This window comes from Heterodontus francisci, unplaced genomic scaffold, assembly GCF_036365525.1.
Source record: "Heterodontus francisci isolate sHetFra1 unplaced genomic scaffold, sHetFra1.hap1 HAP1_SCAFFOLD_121, whole genome shotgun sequence".
In the NCBI taxonomy this organism is placed as follows: domain Eukaryota; kingdom Metazoa; phylum Chordata; class Chondrichthyes; order Heterodontiformes; family Heterodontidae; genus Heterodontus; species Heterodontus francisci.
Window position 1 is genome coordinate 2,196,770 of NW_027140425.1, and position 21,159 is coordinate 2,217,928.

Below are 21,159 nucleotides of genomic sequence, written 5' to 3' on the forward strand. Positions count from 1 at the left end.
TGTCTCATGAGGAAAGTTGAGCAGGTTGGACCGATACTCATTGGAGTTGAGAAAAATGAAAGGAGAACGTATTGAGACATATAAGATTCTGAGGGAGCTTGACAGGGTAGATGCTGAGAGGATGTTTTCTCTCGTGGTGGAATCTAGAACTCGGGGACACAGTTTCAGATTTAGGGGTTTTTCATTTAAGAAGGAATTTCTTCTCTCAGAGGGTCATTAATCTTTGGAATTCTTTACCGCAGAGAGCAGTGGAGGCTGGGTCATTGAATGGCTTCAAGATTTTTATCTACAAGAGAGCCAAGGGTTATGTGGGCAGGCAAGAAAGTGGAGTTGAGGTCATGATCAGGTCAGCCATGATCCTATTGAATGGCGGAGCAAGCTCGAGGGGTCAAATGGCCTACTCCTGCTACTAGTTCTTCTGATCTTATGTTCGTCTGACCTCATTGCAGCTTGGTCCAAACAGAGATGAAAGAGTGGAATTCCAGAGGAGAGGTGAGAGTGATTGCCCTTGAGTGAGTGTGGCATCAAGGATCCCCAGCAAATTTGAAGTCAATGGGAATCAGGGGGAAAACTCTCCACTTGTTGAAGTCATAACTCGCACAAAACAAGATGTTGTGGTTAGTGGAGGCCAATCATCTCAGCCCAGGACATTGCCTCAGGAGTTTCTCAGGGTAGTGTTGCAGACCCAAACATCCCAGCTGTTTCATTGACGACTTTCTCTTCAACATAAGTCAGAAGTGGGAATGTTAGATGATGATTCACAACTCTTCAGATACTGAAGCAGTCTGTGCCTGCAAGCAGCAAGACCTGAGCAACATTCAGGCTTGAGCTGATAAGTGACAAGCAACCTTCTGGCCACACAAGTGCCAAGCAGTGAACATCTCCAATGAGAGAGAGAAAACATCTACCTTTTGATATTCAGAAGCATTATCATCGTTAAATCCCCCACCATCAACATCTTGACCAGAAACGTAACTGGACCAGTCACATCAATGCTGTGGCTATCAGCGCAGGTCAGAGATTACGAATTCTGCAGCAAGTATCTCACCTCCTGACACCCCAAATCCTGTCCACCATCTACAAGGCACAAGTCAGGAGTGGGATGGAATACATCCCACTCAACAACACTCAAGAAGCTCAACACCATCCAGGACAAAGCAGCACACTTGATCGGAACCTAACCCGCCACCTTAAACATTCAATCCCTCCACAACCAGTAAACAGCGGCTGCAGTGTGTACCATCTCCATATGCACTGCAGCAACTCGCCAAGTATCCTTCAACAGCACCTTCCAAACTCGTGACCACTATCACCTCGAAGGACAAGGGCAGCAGATGCATGGGAACTCACTACCTGCAGGTTCCCCTCCATGTCACTCACCATCCTGACTTGGAACGATATCGCCATTTCTTCACTGTTGTTGGGTCACAATCCTGGAACTCCCTCCCCAATAGCACTGTGGATGTTCCTGCACCATATGGACTGCATCAGTTCAAGAAGGCAGCTCTCCACCACCTTCTCAACGGCAATAGGAATGGGAAATAAATGCTCGCCTTATCAGCGATACTCACACCCAAGAATGAATAAAAACCAAATCACTCTCCACAGATTCCCCACAATCTGGGCTTGGACATTTACTTCAGGAGCACAGAGCTTTATATCACTGCAACATGAGTTCCAATCTTCAGATTCTGTTCACTTTTCACATTATTTTCGACCAGTCCACGACCTTTTATTAATTCAGTATTCGGGTCTCTGCTCCTCCGACGTTTCTAACATCTCACCTCTTCCAAAAAAACGCTCTGATCTATCGCAGGTAGTAGATGACCCCTCATTTTAAACTCCATCTGCCAAAGCATTGCTCACTCAATTAATCGATCAAGAAGATTTGAAAATAAATTTCTTGCCAAAGGATAATTTTCTGCATCTGCTCCCTCGCCATTTGCTTTTCCCATTTGTCTTTCACTTGGTGCAAAGCCAGAGAAAGTAAAGATGGAAGGAAGGAGGGGAAGAAAAATCTTGCTCCGTTTCGTGATCCCTATTTGATCTTCATTCCAGTGCAGTTTGGGTGAAGAATTCCAAATGTCTGTCTCAATTTTAATAAAGTATAACCAATTCTGGAATCACTATCTGGACACAGACAAAAACGGGTTTTGAGGCTGACTTTACACATAAACTCCCCCAACATAAATAGTTCATAAACAAGTGGCAAGGATGGGATTCAAACCCAAACATGCAGAGCACAATGGATTAGCAGTCCATCGCCTTAACCTCTCGGCCACCTTGTCAGTTGCATAAGCCTAGCTGTCACCTTCAGCACAGCTTCTAGCTGTGCAGCGAGCTGTGTCATGATGGAAATATATCTTCTGCAAGTAAATGAAGTTGGGAATGGAGCGGTGTGAAACATTTTCAGACCATGTCCAACACATTTCTACTCAGTGTGAAAACCCACCACGGAAAGACTGGAACATACAATCATTTCATCACATCATGATTAACATCACTCAGACAACGGAACCATGAGGTCACTGACGAAGTCATGATGACCGAATTTCTCATGAAATGACAACTGAACTAACTGACTGGAAGAATTGCTTTAACTCCACATGACCAGAGAGACACAGCCTCAGATCATCTTGTCGGGTGGTGTAAACAGATATCACTGCTTCTGATCTTCACCAGAACAGAGAGTGAGATGTGACATTGATCATCAAACAGACTGTGAGAGAATACAACAGAATAAAACACATGGAGAGACACTGTGGAATAACAAATAGATTTGATTGGAATGTTGAAATTTTGATTGGAATGGATAAAACACCAGAAACAGCAGATTAAATTGGGATTCTCATCATTATATTGATCTGAGACAGAAAAGAGAAACTGATGGAAAGAAGAGAAGAAGAAAGAAAAGAAAGGATGGAACTGTTCCATTTTTCCAGTTTTTTCACTCACCCATCAAGGCTGATAAAAAAAGTTGCAAATAACAGAGAATTTCACCAAAAAGGGAGATTAAATGTTGCTGAAACCTTGGATCGAAGGATGCTCCAATAGATCACCTGTTTAACTGTCTCCTCACTGGGGGATTTCAATCAGTCAGCAATATTATTCTCTACGTTTTTTGTTAATTGGTCCCAGAACTGTCACTTGGAATTAATATCAGTGTTCTGACTCCTGAATAATAAAATTGTGAGTTTCTCGATATTTTCTGGACACATTTCCTGCTGAAAGAACTAAGAACTCTTTTCTAATTTACACAATACAAAATACACACTCATCAAGCCTGCTAAGCTAGCATCCTTGGTGCTGCTCTCTCTTCTCCCAAACTTCATCTCATGTGACTGTTACATTATCACTCTGACATTGGGAGGGGTTGATCACACCATCTTCAACATTAACCCTTTACATCCTTATACCACACTGTCTGTCCAAAAGAAATGGGTGGAGGGAACTTCCTTCATTTATCAAAGCACCAACAGCAGCACAGTGGCGAAATGGTTAGCACCACAGCCTCACAGCTCCAGTGACCAGGATTCAGTTCTGGGTACTGCCTGTGTGGGGTTTGCAAGTTTTCCCTGTGTCTGTGTGGGTTTCCGCCGGGTGCTCTGGTTTCCTCCCACCTCCAAAAGACTTGCAGGTTGATAGGTAAATTGGCCATTGTAAATTGTCCAAAATGTAGGTACGTGGTTGGAGAATGGTGGGGATGTGGTAGAGAATATGGGATTAATGTAGGATTAGTATAAATGGGTGGTTGCTGGTTGGCACAGACTCGGTGGGCCGAAGGGCCTGTTTCAGTGCTCTTTCTCAAAATAAGAAAAGTAAAATAAAAGCTACCAGTCGTAAATCAACTCAAACCCATTCGAGAGATAGCGGGAGACTGTCAGAGAACTTCCTGCATCCAGTCCTGACCCTGTCACACTCAGCAGCTTCTCACCCAGACCCCACTCTCATCAAAACTGAACATTGTTACCGAGACCGTTCAAATACTGTTTATAAAAGGTAGAAAAATTCAAACTTCATCACAGCTAGATTGAATAGAACAAAGTTTAACATCTTCTCGTCGTCACTCGGTAACCACATGAAACAGTCCTTAAATCAGTAGCATAAATTATCAGCTGTAAGAATGTTTGTCATTGGGTTGAATCATTTCTGTGTGATGAATGTTCCAGCATCAAAAACCAGGGGAACGTGTTGACTGAGCTGTGTCTTCATCTCTTCTGGACAGTTCACCCTTCATTCTGCTCTGATTCACTTTCCCAAAGCGGATCGACAGATTCTCAAATCTGGAGACTGGGTTTTCTTATTTTGTTCCTTTTGATTTTTCTTGCTCCTGAATGATAATATATTCCAACCTCGGATCAAACTTGCCCTGTCTCCCAGTCTCGGTTAAAAGCGACAAATAACGGCAACAACATTCTGAAACAAACAACACGGTCACATTCTGCTTCAGTGAGATTAATGCTGAGGCAGTTTCCGTGTCGAATGCGATTGTGAACAAATTTCTCTCAAGGAAATTGTGAGTGATCAAGTATTTGCACTGAATTTCTGTGCAAGAAGGGACAGTTTCAAACAGCCATTCCCAAATCACTTCCTTCACAAAGAAAAAGACTGTGCTGTCTTAACGTGTGACTCAACTTCACAAACAAATTTGAACTCGAAGTTCAGGAGAAGACAGAGATGTGAATGATTGACAGTGTAATCTTTAAATCATAATTTTCCGTTTCTTCGTTGAAGTGAGGCTCAACCCTAAGCCAATAGAGATCGCGGAAAGCTACAAACTTGGATCCAGAAATCAGAAAAGTAGTGAAACAGTTGGTGAGTACATTGTGACACTGAAGAATTTATCACCACCTTGCAACATTGGCACATTCTTAGACCGTACATTATGAGACAGATTTGTGCTTATATTGGTGGATGAGGAAAGATACTAAACACACAAAATCCCAATTTGAGCAAGTGTGTAAGATTGCTCTTTCCAAGGAGATAGCATCAAAGAATGCTCGTGAATTTCGTCCTATGCCAGTGACAGTAACACACTTCAGAGGAACTTAAACACACTGGTAAAATGGGCTTTCACACAACAGATAAAATTTTACACAGAGAATTGTGAAGTGATGCAGTTTGGGAGGAAGAATGAGACAATGTACACCAATCTTTTTTGATCAAGGTTTGAAAAGGTTGCTAAGAGCAAACAGGACACTTGGCTTTATTAATAGAGGCATAGAGTAAAAGCAAATAAGTTATGCCAAACCTTTATGAAACACTGGGGCTGAATGGCCTACTCCTGTACCTCCACAGAAAGCTTCCACTCCAGGCTCAGACACCCTCCTCAGGATCACTCTCCATACATCCCGCCACTCCACGCACGGATATCTCCCTCAGGATCAGATCACAGCTCCACAGTCCTGCCACATCCAGTCGTGAATGGTGGTGGATAATTAATTAACTAACAAGATGAGGAGGCTCCAAAAACATTCACATCCTCAATGATGGTGGTGCTGAGCAAGTCAGTGCAAAAGGCAAAACTGAAGCATTTGCAACCATCTTCAGTCAGAAGTATTAAGTGGATTTGATCTGTGCTAATTTCAGCTCCTCATGCTCGCTGGTGCCTTGGTTCTCTGGTGCTAATTTCAGAGTAAATCAAACAGCTTGACAATTGGAGCCAAAGAAAAAGACACAGGAGAGGTTGAAAGTGCCAAAACCTGGGATTGAACCAAGAACTGTTTAACTGTTAGTACAGCACGAACTCAACAAAGCTATTTCAACAACACACGAAAATCTGAAATAAAAACAAAAAGTGCTGGAAATACTCAATAGCTCTGGCAGCATCTGTGGTGAGAGAAACAGAGTTAACATTTCTGGTCTGTGACCTTTCATCAGAACTGACACAGGTTAGAAAAGAATTAGGTTTCAAACAAGTGAAGGGGAGGGGCATGGGGGAGAGAACAAAGGGGAAGGTGTTTGATAGGGACAATGACAGCATGCATATGAAGTTTGCAGACTGATAGGAACATAGGAGCAGGAGTAGGCCATTCAGCCCGTCGAGCCCACCCTGCCATTCAATATGATGATGACTGATCGTCCACTTCAATGCCTTTTTCCCACACAATCTCCATATCCCCTATGTCATTTGCATTTAGAATTCTGTCAATCTCTGCTTTAAACATACTCAATGACTGAGCTTCCACAGCCCTCTGAGGTAGAGAATTCCAAAGATTCACAACCCACTGAGTAAAGAAATTTCTCCTCATCTCTGTCCGAAGTGGCTTTCCCCTTCCGTTGAAATTGTGTCCCCTGGTTCCAGACTCCTCAACCGGGGGAAACATCTTAGCTTCATCTACCTGTCTATCCCTTTAAATATTTTGTAAGTTTCAATGAGATCACCTCTCATTCTTCAAAACTCTAGAGAATACAGGCCCAGTTTCCCCAATCTCTCTTCATTTGACAGTCCCGCCATCCCGGGAACAAGTCTGGTGAACCTTAGTTGCACTCCCTCTCTGGCAATGATATCCTTCCGAAGGTAAGGGGAACAAAACTTCACACAGTATTCCAAAGTGCAATCCAACCAAGGTTATATACAAATGAAGCAAGACTTCACTACTCCTGTACTCAAATCCTCTTGCGATAGAGGCTAACATATCATTAGCCTTCCTAATTGCTTGCTGCACCTGCATGTTAGCTTTCAGTCACTTATTGACAAGGACACCCAGGCCCCTTTGTACATTCACACTCTTACCATTTAACAAATAATCTGCACATCTGTTTCTCCTACCAAAGTGGATAACCTCACATTTTTACACATTATATTTCATGTGCCACTTTCTTGTCCACTCACTAAGTCTGTCCAAATTCCCTTGAAGCCACTTTGCAACTTCCTCACAACACACATTCCCACCTAGTTTTGTGTCATCTGCAAACGTGGAAATACTACATTTGGTCCCCACATCCAAATCATGTGAACAGCTGGGTCACAGTGTGGTGGTGAACAGTTGTATTTCTGTCTGGAGGAAGGTTTACAGTGGGTTCCCCATGGTTCCTCATAACTTCAGTTATGTGCAGAGACTGGAAAAGCTGGGGTTGATCTCCTTGGAGCAGAGCAAGTTCAGAACAACTTTGACAGAGTTAGAATCAAGGAATCAAATGGTTACAGTACAGAAGGAGACCACTCAGTCCATCATGTCCATGACAGCTCTTTGCAAGAGCAGATCAGCTAATTCCACTCCTCTGCCCTTTCATTGTAGCCCTGCAAATTTTCTCTATTCAGGTGTTTATCCAATTCCCTTCTGAAAGCCACGATTGAATCTGCCTCCAGCACACTCTCAGGCAGTGTATTCCAGATCCGAACCACTCACTCTGTCCCACACCCCGGTACCATTGCAGAAAATCTTTTCTGTTCATTTCATCCCTCATAAATAATTGAAATGAAATGTTTATTAGGAAATGCACAACATAAAAAGGAGGGAGAAATAAATGCTGAGTAAAATAGAAGTCAATGTTTGGAAGGTAAAAAGAGCAAAAGATGTAACTTTTATTCTGGATGAGTGAGAGGAATATATCACACTTTGGGGCTTTTGTAAGAGGATTTACTGATAAATCTGGGATTTGAGAGGAAGCTGGTTCATGGTTTACAGAACAAATTCAGCCCCTGGGGTGGAGCCAACAGCTGCACCGTCCAATAACAGACAGGACGGGGACACTGTCTCAGGCCTGGTGAGCTCAGTCGATGAAAGCATGAAACTCTGAATCTCAAGTTTTTGAGTTTGAGCCCACGGTGGGTGTTTTCTATTTCCTTTTTAGGCTGATTTTACAGGCATTCTCCAGCTCTGAATTCCTCGGCAGAGAGTTCAAGGAGTGTTTGAAATGAGATTCAACAGCAGTATGAGAAAGTCTGTCCTTGATTCAGGACTCTTACCTCTCTGCAGCATCTCGCTGCTGAAGATTGAACTTTTTCTCATTTCATTCTCAGCTCAGGGTCAGTGTGGATCACTGGGACTTCTGTCTGTCTCCCACTTCACAATCCATCAGTGCTGAGAAATCAATGGGGAATATTACTCACATGTTGTAATGTTTTATAAATACTTGAATGCATTTCACACTGTGTCCAACAGTGTGAATCTCCCCTGGTATATCAGCTCACCAACACTTCAACAGAACATTCACATAATGTGAGCTCTGAGATCTGTTCAGATCCCATTCCCAAGACCTGGAAAGTGGGATTGGGCTGGATCACTCTTTTTCAGCTGGCACAGACACGATTGCTAAATGGTCTCATTCTGTGCCATAAATTTTCTCCATTTTCTATGTTCTATGAAGTGAGGTGTGATTGGGAGGGGCAATTCCACCAGGGTTATATTTTCTACCAAAGGAATGACACAAGGGATACTTCACATTTTTATTCATTCATTCATGCGATGTGGGCATCGCTGGCTAGGCCAGCATTTATTGCCCATCCCTAATTGCCCATGAGAAGGTGGTGGTGAACTGCCTTCTTGAACCGCTGCAGTCCATGTGGGGTAGGTACACCCACAGTGCTGTGAGAAAGGGAGTTCCAGGATTTTGACCCAGCGACAGTGAAGGAACGGCGATATAGTTCCAAGTCAGGATGGTGTGTGGCTTGGAGGGGAACTTGCAGGTGGTGGTATCCCGTGCATTTGCTGCCCTTGCCCTTCTCGGTGGTAAAGGTCGCTGGTTTGGAAGGTGCTGTCGAAGGAGTCTTGGTGCATTGCTGCAGTGCATCTTGTAGACGGTTAACACTGCTGCCACTGTGTGCCGATGGTGGAGGGAGTGAATGTTTGTAGATGGGGTGCCAATCAAGTGGGCTGCTTTGTCCTGGACGGTGTTGAGATTCTTGAGTTGGAATTGCACCCATCCAGGCAAGTGGAGAGTATTCCATCACACTCTTGACTTGTGAATTGCAGATGGTGGACAGGCTTTGGGGAGTCAGGAGTCATGGATGAGTGAGAGGAATATATCACACTTTGGGGCTTTTGTAAGAGGATTTATTGATAAACCTGGGATTTGAGAGGAAGCTGCTTCATGGTTTACAGAACAAATTCAGCCCCTGGGGTGGAGCCAACAGCTGCACTGTAATTACTCATCTCAGGATTCCAAGCCTCTGACCTGCTCGTCTAGTCAAGTTATTTGTATGGCTCCCCATGGTAACCTCCATGATGTTGATGGTGGGGGATTCAGTGATTGTAATGCTATTGAATGTCAAGGGGAGATGGTTAGATTCTCTCTTGTTGGAGATGGTCATTGCCTGGCACTTGTGTGGTGCGAATGTTACTTGCCACTTATCATCCCAAGCCTGTGAGACTGAAATAGCTCAGTTGGGAGTGTGTTAGACTGAAGATCCCTGGTTCAATCTGGGGTTTTGGCAGTTCTCCTTTATTCTGCATCGCCCTTTGGTTTTGACTCTTGAGCTGCACAATTTACACTGAAATTATTTACCCAACTCTGAAGGTTGGATTGGAATAGAGAGATATCAAGGATGGGAAATATTTACATGGTCTGCTTTTGCTTATTCTCTATCTCCTTGTGTCCTTTTCCCCAGTTTTTGAATCTTTCGGGGCCGGGTGAACATTTGATTTGCGGCACATGTCCCAAACTGAAGCCTTTTCCACATCTCTGTTCGGTCAGACTTGCTCTGTCTGTTTTTGCTGCTCGTGACCATTAACGAGAACAGGCCACGAGTTCAATGTTTATCAGCAAACGGAAGATAATTGGAATGAATTCTGTGTTACTCCAGACCAGTGACAAAGATGCAATGGATGTTATTCAAAATAAATTCCCTTTGACATTTGATGTAAAGTTGTTTGCATCTAAAAGTTGGATTTTAAGTGTGACAAAAATGTGTCAAATTAATGACTGACCATGTGACAGCGCACATGGGGATCAAATCCACAGCCTTGTTGTTATCAACACTGCGTCCTAACCAACTGAACTAAACGGCCTATAGACAGAGCCAGGTATGGGTTTGAGCCGCACGCTGTGCGGTTTGTGTTTTGTTTCTCACGCTGGGTGACAGAGCGATTGTCCAAACAATGGACACATCACATCCCTGAAACATTGTTCTGATATAAAACAGTGTGAAATAAGAATTGAGCATGGAAATGGAACGGAACCAGAAATCAGGACTTTAATCTATTAAAGTTGATCTTGAAATTCTACCATGCACGAACATTCCAAGAGAACGAACTCTCTTCTGAGAGAAAATCCAGGAACATGAGCTGCTGTAAAATATAAGTGAGCCTGACATGATTAGAAAACGCAACCTTCTGATCTGGAGTCAGACGCGCGGCCGTTGCGCCACAAGCTCACAAGTAAAGCAAAGTTTTCCATTCCTGGCAGATTTACTTCTTGTTTAGATTCAGTGATTGAAATTAATTCAATCCTCATCTGACCTACGGTCTGAAAAGGCCTGCCACCCCGACCTGAACCCAACGGGACCCGACGACCTGTGTCGGGTCCGGGTCGTGTTGGGTCGCTCTTCCGGGTCTGGCTTTCGGGCTCGGGTCAGGTCGGGCCAGGTTCGGGTCGGGCTGGGTCCAGGTCGGGCTGAGTCCGTGTCGGACACACACAGTAAGTATTACATTTAACTCTGCTGGGAAGTTGAGTTTAATAAGTGTCAAAAGTTGAAAAGCCAACCTAAGCTGGGAGTCCGGGTCATCAAGGAGGGAAACTCTGAGTCTGCTCAGTGAGCAAGTGAGCATCTCTATGACGTCATTGCGCTCATGCTGCAGCTTCCTGTAGATTCGGAATCGGGAGGGAGGTGAAGTGAACATTCCGGTGGTCGGGTAAGGCTCGGGTCGGTTCGGGCGCGGGAATAAATGGAGATACTCGGGCCGGGTCGGGCTCGGGTCCAATGTGGTTCTGTCAGGTTCGTGTCGGGTTTTTTTTTCCTGACAGTTCAGTGCCTTATTTAAACTATTACTTGGAGTTCTGTTTTACAGGGTCTCGGCAGTTTAAGTGTTTCCCAGACCCACTACTCTGATTAATCAGACATTTTGCTGCTAACTGCTGCTGCTACAATTGAAATGTAAAAAAGAATTTCCAGTGACCTGCAACCAATGGACAAATACATTTCAGAAAGATAAAGCTCATTCACCAATCCCCAAATGTGTCTTTCTGCTTATATTTATAAACAACTCCTTCTCTCCACTATGAGAACTATACAATCACTACAGTTATTTGAAAGTTAGTATAAGATGTTCCAGTTCATCAATTTTAAAACTGCAGCAGGTATTTTCCAGAAAACTTCTCTGTTGGAACCTCAGTCCCATTTAGATTGAAAAGGACAATTCATGTATTCACTTGTTCATTGTGGACAGGTTCTGACTTAGAATAAATCTCATTAACTTTCAATGAGGTGGCAGTATTTCTGTGCTCCCATTTTACACAGTCTGTCCTGTTCATGCACCATGTTTTTGTTCTCCTCTCCCATTCTCCACAGGATACAGATTGCAAGCATCATCAATCTAGCTGTTGAAAAGCATTGGAAGAATCTGGTCACACAGGTATTGAAACATTCATTTTCTGCCATTTTACAAGTTGGTTGCTTTAAACACAGTACGATGTGCAATCATCTTGAAAAGAGATTCTCTTCAATATCCAATACAAACTGAATTACAAACCTGACAGACAAACACAGGAGAACAAGTGACCAGTGAACACAAACCTCATGGTGCTCATTTTCAGATTTATTGCAGTCATCCGAGAAAACAAGTGAAAGAATATTCCAATGAAATGATTTGGAAAGTACGTGTGACTTTTGTTGGTGTTTTCTTTGCTCTGTTGGTGAAACTTTCTTGCACCTGACTCCTGTTCATGTCTCTGTTTCCTCTATTGAATGAGGAAGCAGGTATTTGATCAGAAATCAACTGGATTGTGTACCTTTGAGAGGGGATTTCTGCACCATCAGGGCTGGAAACAGGAGTGAGTGAAAGACAATGTGTGGAGTTTGATTTTGTACAGAGGGAGAGCAAATCTAACAGGACTGTGAGATATTGGCCTGGATTTTACAGCCCCAATAGCGGTGAATTCTGAGACTTTCACTGCTATTGAGGGTCTGAACAGCACTGCAACTGCTGGTACATGCACACACTAACACCAGCATCTGGAAGTTGTGGTGGTGAGAAATGTGCTTAGAAGGAGCCTCTGATCATAATCGCACCAGCCCACTCTTTAAAGTGACAGGGACCTGTAGTTCAGCAATTTGGGCTCATTGCCCACAATGTACCCTGATTTTTACCTGGGTTGGATTAAAGCCGGTACCAACAGGCTGCTCGGGAAAGACTTTTCTGTTGACACAACAGCTCCACTATTCCAGGAAGACACCGGCAGCAGCAGTGGTCAAATTTCAGAGGGAGTTCAGACATTTTAAATGTTGTATTTTATTTCTTAATTGTATGTAACTTTTTAGCATAGCCTGATCAGAGTTCTAAAATTTACATCTTACTTTTTATTAACAAGATTGAAGTGCTTTTAAAAGATCTCTAAATGAATACGACTTTTTATCAAGATTTACTTGGCTTCTTTGTAAAGACTCTTGAGCAAGATTGAAGTGACTTTTAAAAACTACATCTTATCCTTTAAAATCCTGCTTCCATGTAGATGACATTGGAAGATGACTTCAGAATAGCTTAGACTATCTTTCTAACAGGTACTGCAACAGCTTAAGACCTACTTTTCTGCAAAAGCTGGTGAATTACCTTCCGGGAGCGGAGAGGAGCGGAGCGGAGCAGACCTATATTGACCGATATGAGGAGAACGTTGAGAGCGGAGCCTATAAATCCAATCCGAGGATCGAGGCCCAGTCTCTTCCCTTCCAGGAGTGGAGTGGAGCTCTTCCAGTGTGCTGGAGTTTTGAAAAAAAAGAAGCCAACTGTGATGTCAGAGGAGAGCTGCAAGGTGATTGGTTGGTGAGTCACTGCTGTTCGTGTATTTAAATATCATAAAGAAAAGGGCAAAGTTTTTTACTTGAAAAAAAAAACCTCTGCTGATAAGATGAGTACTACTAAAGTGTTTTTTTTAATTCAGTGTCGCTTATGAAGGACTTGAGATTGTAGTGGGTAGAACAAGGCCCCTAGTGTCATTAGTATTTTTTAATTAAGGGAGTAACTAATTAATCTAAGGGTAAGTCATGGCAGGAGAGCTCAGCCCCGTGATATGCTCCATCTGCGCTATGTGGGGATTCAGGAACCCTCCCAGTCTCCATGACGACCATGTGTGCAGGAAGTGTATCCAGCTGCAGCTACTGGCTACTCGCATTATGGAGCTTGAACTGCAGGTGGTTTCACTGTGGAGCGTCCACGAAGCTGAGGGCATCATGGATAGCATGTTTAGTGAGGTGGTCGCACCGCAGGTCATGGATGCACAGGCAGAAAAGGGATGGGTGACCACCAGATGGAATAGTAGGAGCAGGCAGGTAGTGCAGGAGTCCCCTGTGGCCATCCCCCTCTCAAACAGAGATACTGCTTTGGTTACTGTTGGGGGGATGACCTCCCAGGGGAAAAGAGCAGCAGCGCGGTCCGTGCCACCACGGAGGGCTCTGCTGCACAGCAGGGGAGGAAAAGGGGTGGAAGAGCTATTGTGATAGGGGATTCTATCATAAGGGGTGCAGATAGGCGTTTCTGTGGCCGCAAACGAGACTCCAGGATGGTATGTTGCCTCCCTAATACTAGGGTCAAGGATGTTTCGGAGCAGCTGCCGGAAATTTTGAAAGGGGAGGGTGTGCAGCCAGAGATCGTGGTCCATATTGGTACGAACGACATAGGCAGGAAGAGAGATGAGGTTCTGCAAAGTGAATATAGGGAGTTAGGCAGAAGGTTAAAGAGCAGGACCTCTAGGGTTGTAATCTCAGGATTACTCCTTGTGACACGTGCTAGTGCGGGTAGGATTAGGAGGATTAGGCAAATGAATGCTTTGCTGAAGACTGGCGAAGGCGGGAGGGCTTCAGGTACTTGGATCATTGGGATCTCTTCTGGTGCAGAGGTGACCTGGACAAGAGGGACGGGTTGCATCTGAACTGGAAGGGGACCAATATCCTTGTAGGGAGATTTTATAGTAATACACTGGAGGGTTTAAACTAGTCTTGCAGCGGGGGTGGGACCCAAAGTAGTAGTCTCTCCGATGAGATAGTTGAGGCAAATGGAGAGGTTAAAGCAAGCAAGTCCAGTAGGCAGGCCAGGAAGGGGCAGGACAGGGAGCGTGGAAGGTCTGGTGGGCTAAACTGCATTTACTTTAATGCAAGTATCCTTACAGGTAAGGCAGATGAACTCAGAGCATGGATAGGTACATGGGATTGTGGTATTGTAGCTATTACGGAAACGTGGTTGAGGGATGGGCAGGACTGGCAGCTCAATGTTCCGCGGTACCGATCCTTCCGGCGTGACAGAGGTGGAGGTAAGAGAGGAGGGGGAGTTGCACTATTGATTAGGGAGGGCATCACGGCAGTACTTAGAGAGGATATCCCGGGGTGAATGTCCAGTGAGGCCATACTGGTGGAACTTAGAAATAATAAAAGGGTGATCCCTTTGATGGGATTATACTATAGGCCCCCCAATAGTCAGAGGGAAGTGGAGGAGCATATATGTAGGGAAATCACAGATAGGTATAGGAATTATAGGGTTGTAATAGTAGGTGATTTTAACTTCTCTAATATTGACTGGGACTGCCTTAGTGCTGAGGGATCAGATGGGGAAGAATTTGTTAAGTGAGTCCAGGATAGTTTTCTGAAGCAGTACGTGGATGGCCCGACTAGAGAAGGGGCTACACTCGATCTCCTCTTAGGAAATGAGGATGGGCAGGTGGTTGATATGGCAGTGGGGGAGCACTTTGGGACCAGTGACCATAACTCTATTAGCTTCAAGATAGTTATGAAAAAGAATAGGACTGGTCCTCAGGTTGAAGTCCTAAATTGGGGGAAGGCTAATTTCCATGGCATCAGACAGGAACTCTCAAAAGTTGAATGGGAGAGGCTGTTTACAGGTAAAGGGACGTCTGGCAAGTGGGAGGCTTTTAAAAGTGAGATAGGAAGAGTTCAGGGCCAGCATGTTCCTGATAGATGGAAGGGCAAGGCTGGCAAGTTTAGGGAACCTTGGTTGACGAGGGATATTGAGGGTCTGGTCAGGACAAAGAAGGAGGCATACGTCAGGTATAGGCAGCTGGGATCGAGCGAGTCCCTCGAGAAGTATAGGGGATATAGGAGTATACTTAAGAAGGAAATTAGGAGGGCGAAAAGGGGCCATGAGATTTCCCTGGCAGATAAGATAAAGGACAATCCTAAAATATTCTATAAGTGTATTAAGAGTAAAAGGGTAGCTAGGGAGAGAGTAGGTCCCCTTAAGGATCAGTGTGGCAATCTATGTGTGAAGCCACGCGAAATGGACGAGGTCTTAAATGAATATTCCTCGTCTGTATTTACCGTGGAGAAGGTCATGGAAGCTAGTGAGTTCAAGGGAGGGAACAGTGATATCCTGCAGCATATCAACATTACAAAGGAGGAGGTGTTGGAGGTTTTGAAGCGCATTAAGGTGGATAAATCCCCAGGGCCTGATCAGATGTATCCTAGGATGCTATGGGAAGCAAGGGAGGAGATTGCTGGGGCGCTGGCAGAGATTTTTGTATCATCGTCAGCCACGGGTGAGGTACCGGAAGACTGGAGGATAGCTAATTTGTTAATTAATAAATTAAATAACAAATCATGTCGCCTCTTTCTCTTCTAAACTCTGGTGGAGACAAGCCTAGCTTGTCCAATCTTTCCTCGTAAGACAGCCCACCCATTCCATGTATTAGTCTCGTAAACTTTCTCTGTACTACCTCCAATGCATTTACATCCTTCCGCAAATAAGGAGACCAGTACAGTACTCAGTACTGCAGAAGAGGTCTCACCAATGTCCTGTAATGCTGAAGCATAACCTCCCTACTATTGTATTCAATTCCCATGGTGATAAATGATAACATTCTATTAGCTTTCCTAATTACGTGCTGGACCTACATACTAACCTTTTGCAATTCATGCCCTCGGTCACCCAGATCCCTCTGCATCTCAGAGCTCTGCAATCTCTCACCATTTAGATAATATGCTTTTTTATTCTTCCTGCCATAGTGGACAATTTCCGACTTTCCCACATTATACTCCATTTGCCAAGTCTTTGCCCAATCACTTAACCTATCTATATCCCTTTGTAGCCCCCTTATGTCCTCTTCACAACCTACTTTCCTACCTATCTTTGTGATCAGCAAATTTAGCAACAATACCTTCGGTCCCTTCATCTAAGTCATTTATATAAATTGTAAAAAGTTGAGGCACCAGCACAGATCCCTGTGGCACACCACTCGTTATTTCTTGCCAACCAGAAAATGACCCATTTATGCTGACTCTCTGTTTCCTGTCAGCTAGCCAATCTTCTATCCATGCCAATATGTTACCCCCGACACCATGAGCTTTTATTTTCTGCAATAACCTTTGATATGGCACCTTATCCTTCTGGAAATCGAAATACAATACATCCACTGGTTCCCCTTTATCCACAGCACATGTAACTCCCTCAAAGAACTCCAATAAATTGGTTAAACATGATTTCCCTTTCAAAAAACCATGTTGACTCTGCCTGATTACCTTAATTTTTTCTAAATGCCCTGCTATAACATCCTCTGTAATAGCTCCAAACATTTTCCCTAAGACAAATGTTAAGCTAACTGGTCTGTCGTTTCCTGCTTTCTGTCTCCCTCCCTTTTTGAATAAATGAGTTACATTCACTCTTTTCCAATCTAACGGAACCTTCTCGAATCTAGGGAATTTTGGAATATTAAAACCAGCGCATCAACTATCTCACTAGCCAATTCAGGACCTGGCGACTTGTCAACCCGCAGCTCCAACAATTTGTTTAGTACCACTTCCCTGGTGATTGTAATTTTCTTGAGTTCCTCCATCCCTTCAATTTCCTGATCGCCGGCGAATACTGGGATGTTATTTGTATACTCAATAGTGAAGACCGATGCAAAGTATCTGTTCAATTCATCTGCCATCTCTTAATTATCCATTATTAATTCCCCAGACACACTTTCTATTGGACCAACAGTCGCTTTGTTAACTCTTTTCTTTTTAAAATATCTATCGAAACTCTTACTAGTTGTCTTGAAATTCCTTGCGAGCTTTCTCTCATACTCTAATTTTACCTTCCTTATCAATCTTTTAGTAATTCTCTGCTGTTTTTTTTATATTCTGTCCAATCTTCTGACCTGCCTCCCACCTTTGCACAATTATAGGCTTTTCCTTTAAGTTTGATAGTATCTTTAACTGTTTTCGTGAACCATGGATGGTGAGTCCCACCTTTGGAACTTTTCTTTCTCGTTGAAATGTATCTATTCTGTGTATTCTGAAATATCCCCTTAAATGTCTGCCACTGCATCTCTATTGACTTATCCCTTAACCTAATTTGCCAGTTCACTTTAGCTAGCTCTGCTTTCATGACCTTCTAATTGCCCTTATTTACATTTAAAATACTAGTCTGGGACCCACTCTCCTCTCCCTCAAACTGAATGTAAAATTCAATCATATTATAATCGCTACTACCTAGGGGCACCTTAACTATGAGGTCATTAATTAATCCTATCTCGTTGCACAATGCCAGGTCTAGTATAGCCTGCTCTCTGGTTGGCTCCAGAATGTATTGTTCCAAGAAATTATCCCCAAAACATTCTATGTACTCCTCATCTAGGCTACCACTGCCCATCTGAATTTTCCAATCTATATGTAGATTAAAATCCCCCATAATTATCACAGTACCTTTCTGACAAGCTGCCATTATTTCTTCCTTTATATCCCATCCGACAGTGTGGTTAATGTTAGGTGGCCTGTACACCACTCCCACAAGTGACTTCTTGCCTTTATGATTTCTCATTTGTACCCAAACTGCTTCTGCATCCTGATCTCCAGAACTCAGGTCATCCCTCTCTATTACGCTAATACCATCATTAATTGACAGAGCTACCCCGCTACCTTTTCCTAGCTTCCTGTCCTTCCAAAACACCATGTCACCTCCAATATTCACATCCCAATCTATGTCGCCCTGCAGCCATGTCTCTGTAATGACTATCAGATCGTACTTATTTATTCTATTTGTGCTCCCAGTTCATCTGTTTTGTTTCAAATGCTCCATGCATTCAGATACAGAGCATTTAGTTTTGTCCTTTCATTATTTTTGTCACCTCTAGCCTTATCTGTTGATTTACTCTTAGATTTGTACATTCTGTCCCTTCCTGTCACTGTCTGTTTATCATTTCCCATATTTATACCTTTCTCTCTTGCCTTGTCTCTCCTCCTTGATTCACCATATCTTCCCAAATTTGATCCCTTGCCCCCACTATTCAGTTTAAAACCGTCTCTACTTCCCTCGTTATGTGGCTCGCTAGAACACCGGCACCAGCACGGTTCAGGTGTAGACCGTCCCAACGGTACAGCCACCTCTTTCCCCAGTACTGGTGCCAATGCCCCACGAACCAGAACCCACTACTACCACACCAGTCTTTCAGCCGCACATTACTTTCTCTAATCTTATTTGTCCTATGCCAATTTGCACATGACTCAGGTAATAATCCAGAGATGATTAACTTTGAGGTTCTGCTTCTTAATTTGGTGCCTAGTTCCTCATACTGACTTTGCAGAACCTCTATCCTTGTCCTGCCTATGTCGTTGGTACCGACATGGACCACGACGACTGGATCCTCCCCCTCTCATTGTATGTTTCGCTCCAGCCCTGAGCAGATGTCCTGAATCCTGGCACCGGCAGGCAACACAGCCGTCTGGACTCTTGCTTTTGCTGCAGAGAACAGAGTCAATCCACCTTACTATACTGTCCCCTACTACCACTACATTCCTTTTTTCTCCCTCTTTGAGCCGCAAACACTTACTGCAGACGTGTTTGCCCTGGATCACACTGGCATCCAGGAGCTCCCACATGCTGCAGCTGTGACACATCACCTGTCCTGTCATCCTTAACGTGTTTCAATTAACTACTTAAATATTTTATTCAATTATTCATTTTATTGCATATTTTATTAAACTTACCACTAGTTTTGTTTACTATTTTAAACGTTAGGACTAAAATGGATCTTAATCACTTACCAGATGCGCATCAAGCAGGTCAGTTCTTCCAAACCAATCAACTACCTGCTTGCCTGTGATGTCACAGCTTACCAGATCCTCACCAAACAGCTCCTTCCACTGCACCGAAGAAAGAACGAAATCCTGTATCCTCACCCCAGCGGCTCTCTGTTTCCCTGCTCTCACTCTCCATTGTGCCGTCACTCCTCGATTTTTTTCCCCTGCTCTGCTCCTCTCTCTCGCTCTGTCTCCGAGTCTGTGCTTTTGGCGCATTTCTTCATTTGTTGTTCCGTTGTGCTCCTCTGTTTCTGGTCCAAAATCTGACTTTGGTGGGATTTGAACCCACAACCTTCGAATATCGTCTTAATCATTATTTAGTAATCCAGCACGCTATCCATTGCGCCACAGAGCCTCACACATTTTCATTAACATCACTAAGGCCTTTGATCTTGTCAGCAGAGACGGCCTCTTCAAACTGCAATGGAACATAGGCTGCCCTCCTGAACTCTTGGGCATCATCTCTTCTTTCCACGAGAACATGCATAGTTCCATCAGTAACAGTGCAGCAACATCAGACGCTTTCAAGATCAGCAGTGGGGTAAAGCAGGGCTGCGCGCTGGCGCCAACTCTCTTCGGAACAGAGGAACACAGGAGTAAGCTATTCATCCCGTCGAGCCTGATCTGTCATTCAATTCGTTCATGGCTGATCACCTACCTCAAAGCCCCTTTCCCATGCTATCCCCATATCCCTTGATGTCATGAGTATCAAGATTTCTATCAATTTCTGTCTTGAACATGCTCAATGATGGAGCTGCCACAGCCCTCTGGGGCACAGTATTCCAATGATTCACCACCGTCTGAGTGAAGAAATTCCACCCATCTCAGTTTTAAATGGCCGATGTCCTTTAGTTTTAGACTCACCAACCAGGGCAAACATCCTGTCTACATCCACACTGTCACACCCTGTAAGAATTTTGACTGTTTCAATCAGATCACCTCTCATTCTTCGAAACTTTAAGGAATACAGGCCCAGTTTCCTCATAAGACAATCCCACCATCCCAGGGATTCGTCTGGTGACATAAAAACAAGAAATGCTGGAACCACTCAGCAGGTCTGGCAGCATCTGTGAAAAGAGAAGCAGAGTTAACGTTTCAGGTCAGTGACCCATCTTCGGAACTGACATATATTAGAAAAGTCACAGGTTATAAGCAAGTGAGGTGGGGGTGGGGCAAGAGATAACAAAGGAGAAGGTGTAGATTGGACAAGGCCACATAGCTGACCAAAAGGTCATGCAGCAAAGGCAAACAATATGTTAATGGTGTGTTGAAAGACAAAGCATTAGTACAGATTAGGTGTTAACGGACTGAATATTGAACAGCAGCAAGTACAAACCTGAAAAAAACAGCAGGTAAGCAAACTGAACAAACTGAGATGAAATGAAATAAATGCAAAAAAAAGATTAGTCTGTTGACCCTCTGTTTCACCCCCTCTATGGCAAGTGTATCCTTCATAAGATGAGGAGACTAAACTGTACACAATACTCCAGTGCGGATTCACCAAGGCTCTATACAATTGCAGCAAGACATCTTTACTCCTGTACTCATGACCCCTCGTGTGGGTACAGCATACCATTTGCCTTCCTAATTGATTGCTGCACCTGCACAAGAGCTTTTAGTGTCTCAGGAACAAGGATACCCTTGGTTGGACATCGACACTTCCCAACCTCTCACAATTTAAGAAATACTCTGTCTTTCTGTTTATTCCACCAAAGTGGATAACTTCACACTTATTCACATTATATTCCATGTTCTTGCCCATTCACTGAGCAGCTCCAGGTCCCCTGGAAGCCTCTCTGCATCCTCCTCACAACTCATACTTCACCGAGCTTTGTGTCATCTGCAAACTTGGAAATATTACATTTAATTCCCACATCCAAATCATTTATTTCGGTTGTTAACAGCTGTGGCTCCAACACTGATCCTTGCAGTACCCCAATAGTAACAGCCTGCCATCCTGAGAAGGACCCGTTATTCCTGCTCTCTGTTTTCGG

The 21,159-nt window shown here is 43.8% G+C and overlaps 1 non-coding gene across 1 annotated transcript; it reads right to left on the reverse strand.

Annotated features, from left to right (window-relative positions):
* Nucleotides 1-2,206: 2,206 nt before the first annotated feature.
* Nucleotides 2,207-2,288, reverse strand: trnas-gcu (transfer RNA serine (anticodon GCU)). Its single transcript has one exon. It is a non-coding gene; the product is annotated as a tRNA-Ser (tRNA).
* Nucleotides 2,289-21,159: the final 18,871 nt, after the last annotated feature.